The 15,704-nt window shown below is 51.4% G+C and overlaps 1 protein-coding gene across 1 annotated transcript in view; it reads left to right on the forward strand.

The window, feature by feature from the left end:
- Positions 1 to 1,804: 1,804 nt before the first annotated feature.
- The window catches only part of Rims3 (regulating synaptic membrane exocytosis 3), a 37,651-nt gene continuing 23,751 nt past the window's right edge, over positions 1,805 to 15,704 (forward strand). The window contains exon 1 of the mRNA XM_028886426.2: positions 1,805 to 2,132. The gene's annotated coding sequence lies outside the window, so the exon portion shown is untranslated. The remainder of the gene's footprint in view (positions 2,133 to 15,704) is intronic.

Raw genomic sequence — 15,704 nt, forward strand, 5'->3', positions numbered from 1 at the left:
TTTTTTTTTTGTTTGTTTGTTTTTTTGTTTTTGTTTTTCGAGACTGGGTTTCTCTGTGTAGCTTTGGAGCCTACCCTGGAACTCACTTGGTAACCCAGGCTGGCCTCAAACTTACAGAGATCCGCCTGCCTCTGCCTCCCGAGTGCTGGGCTTAAAGGCGTGTGCCACCACCGCTCAACACTGCTGAGACTTAAATCAGGGCATCTGCCTGAAGTTCATTCAGGCAGATGCCAAGCCCAAGTGTCTGGGTACACCTTTCTTAATTAAATCATGTGAAGTGAGAAGACCCATTTTTTTTTTTTTCTGACAGGGTTTCTCTGTGTAACTTGGCCTGTTGTGGAACTCAGTCAGTAGACCAGGCTGGCCTCAAGCTCAGAGATCTGCCTGTCTCTGCCTTCCACATAGTGGGTTTAAAGGTGTGTGCCACCACACCCAGCAGACCCACTTTTAATCTGGATCTTCTGGGGTGGGAAGACCTGCTGTTGATGGCAGCCTATATAAAGGACATGGATGAAGGAAGCTTGCTCTCTTTGCCTGCTTGCCCTCACTCTCCCAAGCAAGTCAATTCCTTCACTGGCATTAGAGCCTACTTCTTCAGGATTTGGATATATACTGAAGACCAGATGAGACATCTAGCCTCCTGGACTGAACAACCTACTGGATTCTTGAATTTTCTGTTGGTAGACAGCCATTGTTGGACTAGCTCGACCACAGCTTGTAAGCCGTTCTAATATCCCCATCTATATATGTGTGTGTATATAATATATAATATAATATATGTGCATATAATATAAATGTAATATTATACATACACACACACACTCTCTCTCTCTCTCACACACACAGAAAGAGAGAGAGAGAGAGAGAGAGAGAGAGAGAGAGAGAGAGATACTTTGGGTCTCAGAACTCTTGGTGTCAGGATTGCCTAGTACAATTCCAGGGTTTTTTCTTAACAGAAACCATCAAGAAAGCCCCTCATGATTCTGGAAACTTAAAAATAACCCCAGATATTGTAAAAAACAAAAACAAAAAAAACCCCTCAGGACACAAAACCATACAAGTTAAAATCACTGCCACAGGTGGGGAGAGAGTTACCATGGGTCACAAGGACTGATAGATACTCTAGCCCCTTCCCTTAAGTCCAAAAGGACATTGGGAAGTCCTTTTAAAAAATACTTATTTTTAATTTGTGTGTGTGTGTGTGTGTGTGTGTGTGTGTGTGTACACGTGTGCTAGTGCCTGCAGTTGCCAGAAGAGGGCATCAGATCCCTTGGAGCTGGAGTTACAGGTGGTTGTGAGTTGTCTGATGTGGGTGTTGGGAACTGAACTCTGATCCCCTTCAAGAGCAGTAGGCTCTCTTAACTGCTGGTCTCTCTCTCTAGCACCAGAAAGTCTGCCACAGCAGGTACTTGAGCAAGTCCTTCCTCCTCTCTGAGCTTCCTTTTTGTTTTTTTCTTTTTAAATCCTGGTCTTTAGAATGGACTCTGTTTGTAAGTTGCTTAGCCTCATTCTTCACCATCTGACATTCCTGGATCTGGTTCAGAGTAGATAGGGGCACCTGGGAGGTACCGTCAAAGACAAAGAAGGGTGAGAGGAGTGGATAGGCAGAGGACAGGAGGGGCATCTTAGGCACAGGGAACTACTTGAGTGGCCCCAGCTTCTCAGAGGTTCACCCCTTCCAGGCCTACTCAGCATGGATAGTCCTAGAAGGTCCAGATTCCCATGGCCCCGCCCACCATAAGACCACGCCCACCAGGCCCCGCCCCGTTCGCTAACCCCTCCCACCAACCTGAGGCCCCGCCCCTGGCAGGGCCCTCTTCGCCTCCCGCCAGCCGTGGCTCTGGCTTTGCACCCGGCGGCGACTGAGAACTGTGGCGGCTGCGGAGCCAGCAGCGCAGGCGGGCGAAGCGGAGCTGTCCGGCCCGGTGGCGGGCGATGCCCCCGTGAGTCTCTGTCGCTGCCCGTCCCCGCCCCGCGTCCCTACCCCTTCGGAGTCCGCGCCCGCCGGGAGCCGGGCCGCGCCTACCGCCGGGTCCGCGGGGCGGGGTCCCGGGGCAGCACCTGCCTCGCCTTGCGGAGCCACTCCGCCAGCGGAGCCCCGCTCCCGGCGTGGACCCCGGCCCCACCTCGGGGTAAGTCAGCAGGCCTTGCGCGCCTGCGAGTGGGCGTGGGGAGGGGGCTGCGGTCAGGGGACCACGCCGGGGAGGGGGGTTCCGGCTGGCCGCCGAGCGCTACGTAGGGATGTGTGCCAGGTCTGGGGGGCGGGGGCCCGCGATGCGCACCGCCTGGGATGACTGTGGGGCGGGGGCTGAGCCTGGGGAAGCCTGGAAAATGGGGTAGGAACCTCAGAATCTGGAGTACTTTGCTGACGCTCAGGGCTCACCTGGGGCCCTGGTCTCCAACAGCATTGCTTCGCATGGCAATTTTTTGGAAAGTGCTTAAAATCCCTCCTGGAAAGGCAGCCTGCCTTTCTCCCTCCTGCCTGTACCCTGGTTGGGAAGCGGCCACTTTTTCCTCCCGACGTGACACCATTGTACCCAGAGAAAACACCCCCCTCCTCAGGAAAGGAGAGAGGTGGTGCTCACGCAGCCTCAGGGTGGGAAGAGGGGGCTTCTGGGAAGCTGGGGAAAAGTGGTCAGGGGAATGAAGGGTTGCTCAGGGCTTCAGGGAAGCTTGGCAAGACCCTTCAGGGGCCATTCTGGCGTCTTGTTCGTTTGGGAGGATAGGTCCCCCTGGCTGGCCTCCTGGCTGCCTGGATCCCAGGCCCCTATCACCTTTGAACAACCCAGCCTCAAGGAGTGGGTCTCCTCCTAGCGCCTCAGAAGCTCAGGAAGCGTTCATAGCCCTTGTGGTCCCAGGCTGAGGTGAGAAACGCTATACCTAAGGCCAGAGAAACAAGGGGCTCTAGCTGGCAATGCCACCACGGGCCTTCAGGGCTTGGGCCTGGGGGAATGGTTGTGTCCAGTCCTGTCTCTAAGGGTGAGGTCTGTCAGTGAGGAGGACTCGGCTGCTGCTTTTCCTATTGCCCTGTTCTCTGCTGGTGATGATTTCTCACTTGGCTTTGGGGCCTGAATGGTGGAAAGAGGGTCTTCCCCTAAGGGGTTAACAAACCATTTCCACAGTTGCTTCCAGCCACCAATTAGTCCATAATCACAATCACGCAGCTGGCAACTGTCCCTACAGGCAAGTGAAGAGGGTAGCCTAATGGGGACAGTCTCTGGACAGGGGGCTGCTGGGGAGGGGTCCATGCAACTTGTGCTTAAACCAGGTATTCAGGGACTCCCTAGAGTTCTGCAGACATCTGGCCATTTACAAGGGTTAAAGCCCAGCCAGAGCTGATTAAACTTGTCTTCAAACCCTGGCTCTGATACTTTGTCTTCAAACCCTGGCTCTGATACTTTCAGTCTTCAAACCCTGGCTCTGGGATACTTTCTGTCTTCAAACCCTGGCTCTGATACTTTCTGGCAATGTGATATTAAAGAAATCACTTGCCTTCTCTGAGCCTCTTCCAGCAAAACAGACCTACATTTTAGGAGGGGTAAATACGGTGGTAGGTTTGAGCAGCTTATCCTCGTGTCTAGCCCTCATCAGCTCAGGGACTAACTGCTGAACTATAAGCAACACTGTGCCAAGTACTTGCTGGGGCAGGCGTGCTGGAGTCAGGAGCTGAGGACTCAGCAGGGACCTTGTTCCCTTCCTCCAGGGGATGCGGTCGGTGTTACCGTCTTAACTCTTCTCTCTCGCTCCTTGCCACTCATAGTATCTGGACATGGATTGGGTTTTACTCTTCGGAGCCCAGGCCTGACACTGCTGACTCTCCCGGCCCCTCCTCTCCCTGAGCTGAGCTCTTTGGGGGCTGTCAGGGGTCTGGGTGATGTCTGTCCATAGTCATAGTAGTAGCTGGCCCTTTAAGGAGTGAAGAAAACAATTATCAGGCTGGGCATTGCATCAGCTGGAGCCTGGAGGGTCCCGGGGGAGAGGGGGTAGGCTGGTGGTTGATTTCATTAGTGCCATGTGAGAACTCTCACCTGAGTGTGCCCCACTCCCCAGCTGAAACCTTCCCCCCTCAGGCAACAGCCACCCCGGGGCTCTCTGACCCTAGGAACCCTACTTTAGAAGGCTTTTCTATGTCCCCCGGTCTTGTCGTGAGTCCAGGCACAGGGGGTGTAGGGAAAGTGCCTCTCACACAGCCTTTTGCTGACTCTGGCAGTGGCTCTGCCCGCTAGCATTCTGCTGACTTGGGGGTGCAAGAGTGTATCTCCTTCAGCAACATTTGCTGAGAAGAAATACCCCCATATGTGTTTGGCTGACCTGGGGGTATTTCTTTCGCAGTGGGTACAGATGACTTGGTCACTGGTCTCTTTTCATGATGGAGCTGTATTCCACAGAGATGTCTGTGACCGGACATAGGTGCTCCATGGGCTGGGATGTGCTCTGTGGGTGAGATGGATTGGTTGTGAGCGGTGAGTCACAAGGCTGTAGGGTCAGTGGCAGAGAGGAGACAAGGTACCTGGGTATCAGACAGTGCACGGTTCATGTCCTACACCTGTGATTATTACTACAGGTGTCCATCTCGACTCCTTTGCCTTTTTTGGCTCTGGAAAGCAAGAATGATTGTCAGGCATGGTGTTTCCTGCCTGTATACCTTGCACTTGGGAAGGCAGAGTCAGTAGAATTATTGCAAGCCTAGTCTACATAGCAAGTTCCAGTCAGAGTACAGAATGAGACCTCATTTCAAAAACCCAAGCCCAAACCAGGTATCCTTTGTATCCAAACTGGCCCACCTGCCTAGAAGGTGCTGCTGATTAAGTGTGGTACTGGCATATGCAGGCAGCCTAGGGCAGGTGGGACCTTCTCTGATGATTCTCATCCCTTGTAAGTTTGAACTCCTCACACTTGGAGCTCCAGATAGCTGAATAAAAGCTGAATATGATGGTATACTCTGTAATCCCAGCTGATGGCAAGTAGTAGATCAGGAACTCAAGGCTAGCCTGAGCTATATAACAAGTTTAAGGCCAGCCTGGGCTCCATGAGACCCTGTCTCAAAAACAAAACAGAAACCCAAGACACCATTCAAGGCCATTGCATGAGAAACAAGAAAAGGAGGCAGGCGAGGAGTGGGAGCAGGGAGGGAGGGTCCTCTTGCCTCTGTTGCAGGAGGGCAGTCAGTCACTGAGTACCACTGGTACAGCAAGCTCTGGGAACATGGATCCCGCTCTCTAGGAGGGTCATGGTCTAGAGCAGGTGATTACATATGTGACGTGTGTTGAAAGTAAGGGTTCACAGACCTATCACTGCAGGTTGCTCCCCTACCTTCTGGGGTTCAGGAAGGGCTTCCAGAGAGAGTGACCTCTTAGTCGAGGCATGGAGGATGCCAAGTAGTGAAGGAGGCAGAGAAGCAAGGACGACCAGGGAGAGAACAGTGTTTAGGGCCCCTGGTGGCGTGGGAACATCCTGGTGATATAGCTGAGGGGTATGTGGCAGGCTAGGGAAAGCCAAGCTCCACAACCCTGGGTTAGCCGTATACCAGAGATGTGAAGGCTTATTCTAAAGTCAGTGGCAACCCCTAAAAGGTTTTAAGGAGAGGAGACAGGATCAGACTTCCAGGTATGTGTGCTGCAGCCTGTGGGCCACAAGGGAGCCTCCTTAGGAGTGACCTTTTGCCCTCTCTTAGCCCTTCCCTTGAGGAGCAGCAGAGATGGTACCCAGGGAGACCTTGTTTATGTGGCTCTTCTCAGGAGGAAGCGGCTTCAGATCCCTCTCTGTGGGCTGAGCCACATCTCAGCCCTGTTAACTGAGCTCTGCCTTTGGGGCCAGGTTTTCCCAGCCTCTGGGGGAGCCAGAGGGCCGAGATGTAGAGCGTTGATACTAGCCAGTTCTGTGTTCAAATCCTAACTCGGCAGTTCATGAGCAGAGCATGCCCGTGTCTAAACTGGAATGTTGTCAACTATAAAATGGGAAGACGAAAGGGAAATTCTAGCTGGAGATTGTAAGGCCCTATTCCAGGTGGCCTTTTTCCTACCTCATGTGAGGGCTAGCACGGGAGGCTGGCTCCAAGTAGGGGCAGAACCCTGTGGTTAGTGGGACTCCACGCTTTAATTTTCAGCCGCCACTGTCTGGAAAGAATTGTTTTGAACAAGGGTCTGGGCTTTCATTTAGCACGGGGCTTTTCGTATTATCTAGTTCATAATCCAGAGAGAGGGGACAGTCTTGAAAATAGCTCCTGAGCGGGAGGCCATCAAAGGTGGGGGCCCTGATTTTCTGTCCAAAGGTGAATGGGGCATTAGTCACAGAAAGGCTTAGGTGGTGTTTACCCTAGGGTTTCTCTGCTAAGCACTTTACACACTCATTTTCACCAGTGAGGGGAAGATGATCATCGTCTCCATGGTATAGATGAGGGAAGTGAGGTTATTTGACCACAGCCCCACAGTCATCAAGAGAAAGGACCCGAGATTCAAAGACAGGGTGACCGGTAGCAAGACAGCAGGCATGGGCTGGGCAGTCTTCATGTAGGTGAGGGGCTGCCTGAGCTGAGCCTGGGAGAACTTGGGGTTCATTCATTCATTCACTCACTCACTCACTTGCTTGCTCGCTCAACTCACGGGATCTTAACTGTGTAGCTCTGGTTTGCCTGGTTGCAACTTTGAGCTTGTGGCAATTCTCCTGTCTCAGCTCCTTAAGCATTGGAATTAAAGACATGCAGTGTCATGCTTGGAAGGGAGAACTTGGCATTGCTCAGAAGGATGTAGGATACAGGGAAAGGAAAAGCTTTTATCTGGGCACAGTCTAAACCCAGGGTATGCTCCTTGGCTGGGAGAGGGAGATTCAAGGCCAGATGCCTTCAGGGTCTGAAGGAGGATAAGCTTTGGCTTCGTGCTTCTGACTGTCCAAGCCCAGAATCTCTGGCCACTCTGCCCCTAGGTCCTGCTGTTGCCATGGCTCCTCCGAGTTAAACTGACCCCTCTTCTCTCTGCACCGCCCCCTTGCCCATCCTCCCCAGGTCATCTCACTTACTATTCTGAATTTAGTTATCTCTTCTGGGTTCAGGACCAGTATCGGTCCTATGCTTCCTAGACACAGCCTTAGGATCAAACCCAGGTCCCTAGCTCCACCCACCTGCACCTGCTCTGCTTCCAGGGTCCCTGGCTTGTCTCTATCACCGTCACCATCACCCACCCACTTGCTCAAGCTGGAAGCTGGAAATTCTCCTGGACACCTCCCTGCCTTCGCCCCCACAGCCTACAGCCAAGCCTAGTAAGCCTTCTTCTCCAGCATTCCTCTCTGGGGTCAGGTCTGTGGCCCCTCTTCCTGCCTACACCCCACTCCAGAAACACGACTATCTGTCATCCAGACACCCTTGACACCCTTGCCCTGGACCCCTTACGCTCCCATGCGTGTGCATCTCATTTTGTAGATGTAGCCAGCACGATCTTCTAAAGATAAATGTTTGGTTGTGTCATTTCCCTGCTTAAAACTTCCAGGACTTCTTAGAATAAAATCCAGATTTACTGACGCAGTCTCCAAGGCCCTGTGTCATCTGGGCCTTACCTCCCTATTACATCATCTTCTACCATTCTTTCTTACCCCCCCCCCAACTGCAGGACATTTACGCGCTGTCCCTGATGCACACCCCCTCCTGGGAGCCCTGCTGACTCCTCCTGTTCTTAGACAACAACCCAAGTGTCATGTCAGCAGAGAAGTCTAAAAGCCCAGAGCTAAATACTCCACTTCCATAGGACCCCCTCCTCCTCCTCTTCCTCTTCCTGTGTATGTGGTATGGTTCATGCACATGAGTGTAACGGTACACATATCCATGAGCACAATGTCTTCCTCTATCTACTCCCTTCCTTGTTGCCTTGACATATGGTCTCTCACTGAACCAGAAGCTCATGGCCTTGGCTCCAGGCTGGCAGGCTAGCAAGATTCTCCCGTTTCTGTCCCCTCATCCTGAATTAAAACACACACACACACACACACACACACACACACACACACACACACACACACACATACAGAGTCTTACCTGACTTTTTACATGGGTGCTGGGATTCAAGCTCAGGTCTTCGTGATTATACAGGAACTCCTTAGACCAAACCCCAGCCCCAGGACCTTGTACTTCTTCATGATGCTTGGTACCCTTTACTTTCTTCCCATCATCTCTTTTCTGGCCTGAGAGTTCAGTGGGTCTGGAACCTGTGTTGCCTAGCCCTGGCACATAGTAGGTGTACAGTGCATCAAAGAGCAGGTACCTCATCCTGCAGCATCCTCGGTGGCCTCCCTGCCTCCAGGCCTGGATTTTTCAGCCTTTTTCTCTACACATCCCCAGAGCGATCTTTCCAAAACATAGAACTGACCCCGTCACCCCCTGCTACTTAAAATACTTCAATAGCTCCCCGGTCGCTGACAGGAAGAGGCTTCAGCTTCTTAGCATGGTATTCAAAGCTCTTTATGATCTGTACCCGGCTCCCTGTCCATCCGCAGCTCTCCTGCTTCCGCAGCACGCTTTGAACACCTGGCAGTTCCTGCAGCAGGCCAGGCTGTTTGGTGCCTCTGTGTACCTGCACGTGTTCTTCCCCCTGCTTGTAATGCCTCGCCCACCCCTCGCCTGCTTCTGGAGAATGTCTCGCACCCTTTAAAAGCATCTCGGGCCCCCTGCCCTCGCTGTGAAGCTTAGGTAGGAGCCTTTGCCTATCCAGGATGGGTAGCCCACCCCGCCCTTGCCATATCAGCGCCAACTCTGCATCTCTACCTCGGGAGGTTCATCTCTTTCTCTCCGGCCCCCAGCTCCTGTCTTAATTAGGAAAGTCCAGGCAAAGCAGCTTCTTCAGTAATAAAGGTGTGTTAGGAGGAAGGTTTGTTACAGGGAACAGGCCTGTGGGGACAAGGGGGTAGAGGAGGACTAGTCTAGGGAGGCAGCACCTGGAAGGCCAGAGAATTTGAATCTTCATTTTCTGCACCCTGCTGGAAGCCTTTGCCTATCTGTCCCCTCTGACAGGATTCTGGTATTGTGACCCTGGATTCCAGCCACATTCAGAACTCCCATCTAGGACTTGGCAGATCTAAGCCCAAATTCCCAGGAGAAGATCTGATTGGCTCTGAGGGAATCAGGTGCCACCCTGGGCAACACACCTATAACCTGCTGGGAAGGATCACAGAGTCAGACATGAACATGGCTACTGGAACCTACCTTGGGTGTGTGTGTGGGTGGGGTGTGTGTGTGTCATTGTTAGCCGGACAAGTGCTTCAGAAGACATCTGCTCAGTATTTAAGGTGCCAGGTGGAGCAGGGAGGTGGGCAAAGTGCCAGCCTTCCATGCAGACAGCTCCTGGAGAAAGGGGGCCTGGAACTGTGACTTAAAGGGGACTCTTCCTAGGGTAATAGTGGCCAGGACAGGCACTTAAGACCTTGTCTACTGTCATTCAGGACCTAAGTAGAGAGAGACCAGGTGGGATGATGAATTTCTCCACTTTTCTTTAGAATGAGGTGAGGGAGGCTGATCGGTCAGAGCTGCATTCCACCACATTCCCCCTGCAGTGCCAGAGATTAATTCCAAGGCATTGCACATGCTAAACAATCCCTCACCCACCAGACTGCATCCTTAGTCTTGGGATTTTTGAGACACCGTCTCATCATTTAGCTCAAGCTGGCTTCACACTCACGTTTGTCCTGCTGCTGCTTCCCGGATGCTAGGACAGCAGGTATTGAACCACCACACCAACCAGAATTGTCTTCCCTCTCAATCATACTCATCCTTTAAGGCTGAGATCATCAGTGATAGTACATGCCTGTAATTGCAGCACTCGGGAGGCAGAGGCAGGTGGATAACTGTGAGTTTGAGGCCAGCCTGGTCTACAGAGTGAGTTCCAGAACAAGGGCTACATAAAAAAAAAAATCCCCTGTCCAGCTGGGCGGTGGTGGCGCATGCCTTTAATCCCAGCACTTGGGAGGCAGAGGCTGGCGGATCTCTGTGAGTTCGAGGCCAGCCTGGTCTCCAAAGCGAGTTCCAGGAAAGGCGCAAAGCTACACAGAGAAACCCTGTCTCAAAAAAACAAAAACAAAACAAAAAAAAAAAACAAAAAAAACAAAAAACAAAACCTTCATTTCCTTTCCTCAGCAAAGAACCATCTCATGCCTATCTCAGCAGCCAGTCATTTTTGACCTGTGTTGATTCTGTTCTTGCTTCCCTAGTAATAAATAAACCCTTTTTTGCCTCTGTACGAGGCACCAGGCATGTGATTCCATTTAATCCTTATCTTAAAGATGTGCTATTATTTTGCCCATTTTAAAGACATGGAAACTGAGGTTCAGAGAGGTGGTGTTGATAACCTAGAAACATACAACGGTGTAACTCCAGAATAAAACTCTTTATATTGGCTACTTACTCACCTGCCTATTTGCTCTTTGGGGCTATGAGAGTCTTATAAGCATATGCCAGGTAACCAGTCTTCTGCCTTCCCCACTGTCCAACCCAGGATCACCCAGAGTGAGGGCTCCTGACTGTGGGATACCTGCCATCTGTGTGGAAGTCAATCTCCTCCTAGTGGATCTGCCTAATAGAGCTGTTAACTGTGGGCAAATCTCTTGACCTATCTGGGCCTTTTCTCATCTCAGATGAAGATTACAATCCCTGCTGTGAGTTTCAGATTAGATGGAGGACTATAGAAACAATTGTAAATAGGAAACAAACCCTGAGCAATTTCTTTTTTAAAATGTCTATTTATTTGTGTGTGTGTGTGTGTGTGTGTGTGTGTGTGTGTGTGTGTGTGCATGCCATAACACACATGTAGAGGTCAAAGGACAACTCGAGGAAGTTCTCTCTGTCTTCCACCGTATGGGTCCTGGGGATCAAACTCGGGTCACTGGGCTTGGTGGCAGGTACCTTTACCTGCTGAGCCATCTCATCAGCTTGAGTGGGAGGCAAGGTGGGTGGGCTCCCCTGGAATGACACCTTCAGTGGGACTCCAGATGGTGCTCAGGGCCTTCCAGATCTGCCATGGCGCAACATCAACTTACATGGTGAGAACTTTGGTTTCTTCTCAACTCTAGCAAGTCCGGGGTCACCCCAGGGAGGACAAGTTTGTATAGTTATGAATGTCTTTCAAAACTTCCAACTCCTCCCTGCTGCCTCTCTGCAGAGATCTCAGAGATCTCAGACTGGGCTGAGCACTGTGGTTAGCAACTCCATGTGTTGAACTGTAATAGTAGAGCTTGTTTTGTTTGTTTGAGACAGGGTCTCACACTCTCCTAGGCCGATCTAGAACTTACTATGAAACTCGGGCTGGCCTCAAACTTCTGGCAGTTAATGCTGTCTCAGCCTCTCCAGGGCTGGAGCTACAGTGTGAACTGCCGCGTCTGTAAAATGACATCTATTTCTTTTGAGTGGGCATGTGGGTGAGCGGGCGCGCACCACTGTGTATGAGTGGGAATCAGAGGACAATTTGTGGGAGTCGATTCTCCTCCACCCACCATGTGGGTCCCAGAAATTGCACTTCAGTCATCAGGGCTGGAGGCACTGAACCGGCTCACCAGCTTATGACTTTGTTGTTGTACTGTGCTTACTTTTACAGTCTTTTTCTATTTATTAAAAGTGATATTGACATTCTGTTTATAGTAGCAAGAGAATTGCTATTTAAAATAGTTCACTTAAGTTTTGAAAGTGTCAGTCTAAAGAAAATAGTGTACAGGAGACTGGAATTTGGCAGAAGTCATCAGTGTGGCTCACTAATGTGTGGACAATCCAAAAATCATGGCGGGGGACGTCAGAGATGTGACCCTATACCCATCTAATCTTGAAGTTGCCTCTTCATCTACCTAAAAAAATTAGAGTTTCTCCCTGCTATATTGGCCTGCTCTCCTTTGCCGATTCTATGCTCAGGCTCTCCTCTTTTTCCTCCCCACCCCCCCTTCCTCCCTTTCTTTCATTTGGTGGTGCTGAGGATCAGACACAGGGCCTCACAGCCTGTGTTTCTCACTCAGCCACCAGCCATGGCTTGGGCTGGTCTTTGTTTTGTTTTGTTTTGCTTTGAGACTCTTGCAAACAGGAGAATTTGTGTGTGGTCCCCTCAACCTGTTGGAGAGGGGCTGTTGGTGTTGAGATGTCTGGATGGAGTCAAGAGATGCTTTCACTCCAGGCCAGGACTTGAGATGTAGTGTGGAAGGACAGGACCTCAGACCTGATGGTCCTCCTGTCTTCATACACAACACGGACTTCAGAGCTCCCCAGAAGCCTGGGGCCCCAGGTGGCCCAAGGCTTTGGGAGTTGTGGGTAAGGGAAGCAGTCCTTGGAGCTTTGTGTCCTAGAGCTTGGGGCCCTAGAACAACAGAGCTAAGGGGCTTTGGACTCTCTAGGGTCCCCGTTTCCCAACTCCCTCCTCTAACCACCTCTTCGTGCCTCTGTTTGTCCCTAAGGCCTGGGCAGCAGCTACCAGGAAGCCTCAGAGGCTAGGTTTCTCCACAGGGCTCAAGTCCAGAGCAGACATGGCAGAAAAAGAGGAAAGGAGAGAGATCTGTTTGTCTCTTGCATAGTCACATTCACAGCGCGTACACATTGCCCTGGGCACCAGGAAATTAGGAGCCTGGGCAGAGTGTGGGTGTGTGCCGTGTATCCATAGTGAGAGAGGGTCACTGCCAAGACATATCATGTGTGTATGTTAATATAGTGTGTCTGCAGCTCACTGACCCCTCATGTGATATGTCTCAGGTTCTCTGAGGGAGTTTTCATGAAGCATTTGAGAGTGTGTGTGTGTGTGTGTGTGTGTGTGTGTGTGTGTGTGTGTGTTGGGCAGATCTCATGTGTGCAATGTATATGTGGGTCTGTGGTCATTGCATCTCCGTAATGTGTGTCTGTTGATGTTTGTGCACTGTGCATGCTCGCACTTCATGCCTGAGTGCCCTGTTCAGGTAGCTTGTGCACTGGGTGTGGCTGTGCTCGATGTCTGTGGATGTGGCCTTCTTTGTAGCAGTGTGTCTCTAGTTCTGGGCGAAGGTGTATCACTAGCCTGGAAGAGACCTAGGGATGAAGGAATAGATGCCATTCCTGTCTGTGTCCAGGTCAGCTGAAGCTGTGCTGGATATGAGAGGAAGGTCCCCTGGGTGGGCAGTGGGCACAGCAGCGGCGCCTTCCGGCTTGGCTCAGGACTGGTAATTGGAGCCCCTTCCCTTCATGAAATATTGATTCGCCTGGAAGGCAGCCCTGACCAGGGGAGGGGCCGGCAGGCGTGAGCACCGGCCGCTGTCCTTGGTGCTATCAATGCTGCCGGCCTGGTGCTCAAGGGAGAGGCTCTGAGCCTAACACCATTAACAGGTCCCCACTCTCAGGCTGAGTTTACCTGTCCCTGTCCGGACAGCCTGAGAGTTTCTTCACTCCATCTAGGAAGGGGCAGCAGGGGAAGCAGGTGGGTGTCTTAACTGAAATCCAGTATCTCAGGGCTGGGGTGACCAAAAAGCTCTGGTTTTGCCTGGGTTGGTCCTAGTTTACAAATTTGTCTACAGTCCTCACAGGTTTGTTAGTCGTGCTCTTACTCACTCTCCCAGGGGTCCTGGTGGATAATAAATGATGTTCTTACCTGCTGTAAGACTGATCCAAAGGCCTATTCCCCCGTATCTCTGCTCTGCCTGGGAGTTCTGTAGCCATGTGGTGTGCTTTACATGTGTTTGGGGTGCAGTAATTGTTCTTCCTATACTGGGATGAGCTGGACTAAATGTTTGGGAGCCCCATGGACTTTGGGATCCTACTGCAGCCCAGGCCTTCACCTGGAGTATCCAGACCCTTCTTACCAATCTAAATTCTACCTTTCCTACCTGATATGTTGGTACCAGAGGGTCAGGTGAGTTTGAGACCAGCCTGGTCTACATAGCAAGAGCCTATCCATCCAATCAATCCATCAATTAGTGCTCCTTTGTTTGTTTGTTTTGTTTTGTTTTGTTTTGTTTTTTCGAGACAGGGTTTCTCTGTGTAGCTTTGGTGTCTCCAACTCACAGAGATCCGCCTGGCTCTGCCTCCTCTGAGTACTGGGGTGAAAGGCTGGGATTAAAGGTGCATGCACCATCACTGCCCAGTTTGTGCTCGTTTTTATCCATTGGCTTCTCCTGCTTCTGAGGAAGACCTCCCTGTGGTCCACAGTGAGGTGGTATGTGATTGTCCATCTGTATTCTCATGGCATCCTCTCTTAGGGTCGTCTTCTTTTTTTGAGACAAGGAATCACAGCCAAGTGTGGTGGCGCACGTCTTTAATCCCAGAGCACTCAGGAGGCAGAGGCAGGCAGATCCCCGAGTTCTAGGCCACTCCTGATTTACAGGGCAAGTTCCAGGACAGCCAGAGATACACAGAGAAACCTTGTCTCGACAAAACAAAACAGAACAAGCAAATAACAACAAAAAAGAGACAAGGGCTCTGCAGCCCAGATTAGCCTTGAACTCATGGAGTTCCTTGAGCCTCAGGCTCCCAACTGTTGGAATTACAGGCCTGAAACACCATGCCCAGCTTCTCCCCTTCGAACTGCCCATTCTCCCCTCTGTAAGCCCCTTTCTCCTGCCTGTCACTGTGGGTGTTACACCTCTTGCCCTGGGCTCACCTATACTCTCCTCTGAATGTCCCACTTCTTTCTACATCTCTCTTCTTCTCTGGGAACACACCCATTCCTGCCCACTCCTGTAGGTCTCCTGAGCTCAGCGGATCTGCTTCCTGCCCAGTGGCTCCACCCATAAACTGCAGTGTTCGTTAGATTCCTTGTGACTAACATGGGTACTCATTTTCCCCCTTGGCCAGGTTTGTCTTCCAGGACCCCTCAGGCTCTGTTGATGGCATCGTCCATTCCTATCCTCCTTATAAATCAGCTTGGATTCCATTTACTCTCTTCTCCCAAATTTGTCTCTTCATCCCCTCTAGGGACTCCCAAACCACGTCCCTTCCCTCTTCCTACATGTAGGGCAGCCGTGCAGCCCTTCCAACATGTATGGAGCAGCCGTTCCAACCTCCATCAGCTTGCTTCTGATTTGCACGCAGAACTGGATTGATCTCTGGAAAGCACCGTGCCTAAACCTTGTTAGATTTCACTCCTGCAGGATTAAAGACATGCTTCTTAGCTCTGCAGTCAGGGACTCTCATTGATGGCCTGAAACCTCGCTCTCCAGTCCCCACTTCCACAGCTGCACTTGTCTTCTGCTCCTCTGCCATGCTCTGTTTGTGAGCCTCTGAACAGGCCTGTTCTGGAGACCTCCCTAGTGGTCCCCACTGCTTCCCCATCCAGTGGCCTCTATCCCCCCATTCCCACCTATCTTCTGCTCAGCTCCACTCTACTTCTTCCTGATGTCTTCTCTGGTGTCCCACAGCCTACAGTGTTCTTTCTTTTTACATAACAGAGTGTTTTCCCTTGGCATCTCGCATCCATGAGTGGTCCATGGGCCAGCAACAAGGGCATCGTTTGGGAGCTGGTGGAAAACAGACCGACAGACAGACAAACAGCCAGAATCCCAGGCTCCACCTGGGAGCCCGAGGGTCAGAATTGCACTTCAGCATGGTCCCTAGGTGGTTTGTGGCCACATCTGAGTTGGAGGAGTGCTGGTCGGTGTGTTCACTGTGTACCCTGCTTGTTTGGGTGTACAGCCTTTTGCCAGGATGTGGGAGATAATCTGAGATGCCAAGTTTAGCACCATCAGGTGATGGCTGCCATGTTGGCCAGATTCCACAGTCTATGGTGGAGGAG

The sequence above is a fragment of the Peromyscus leucopus genome, chromosome 2, assembly GCF_004664715.2.
Source record: "Peromyscus leucopus breed LL Stock chromosome 2, UCI_PerLeu_2.1, whole genome shotgun sequence".
NCBI classification, from domain to species: Eukaryota; Metazoa; Chordata; class Mammalia; order Rodentia; family Cricetidae; genus Peromyscus; species Peromyscus leucopus.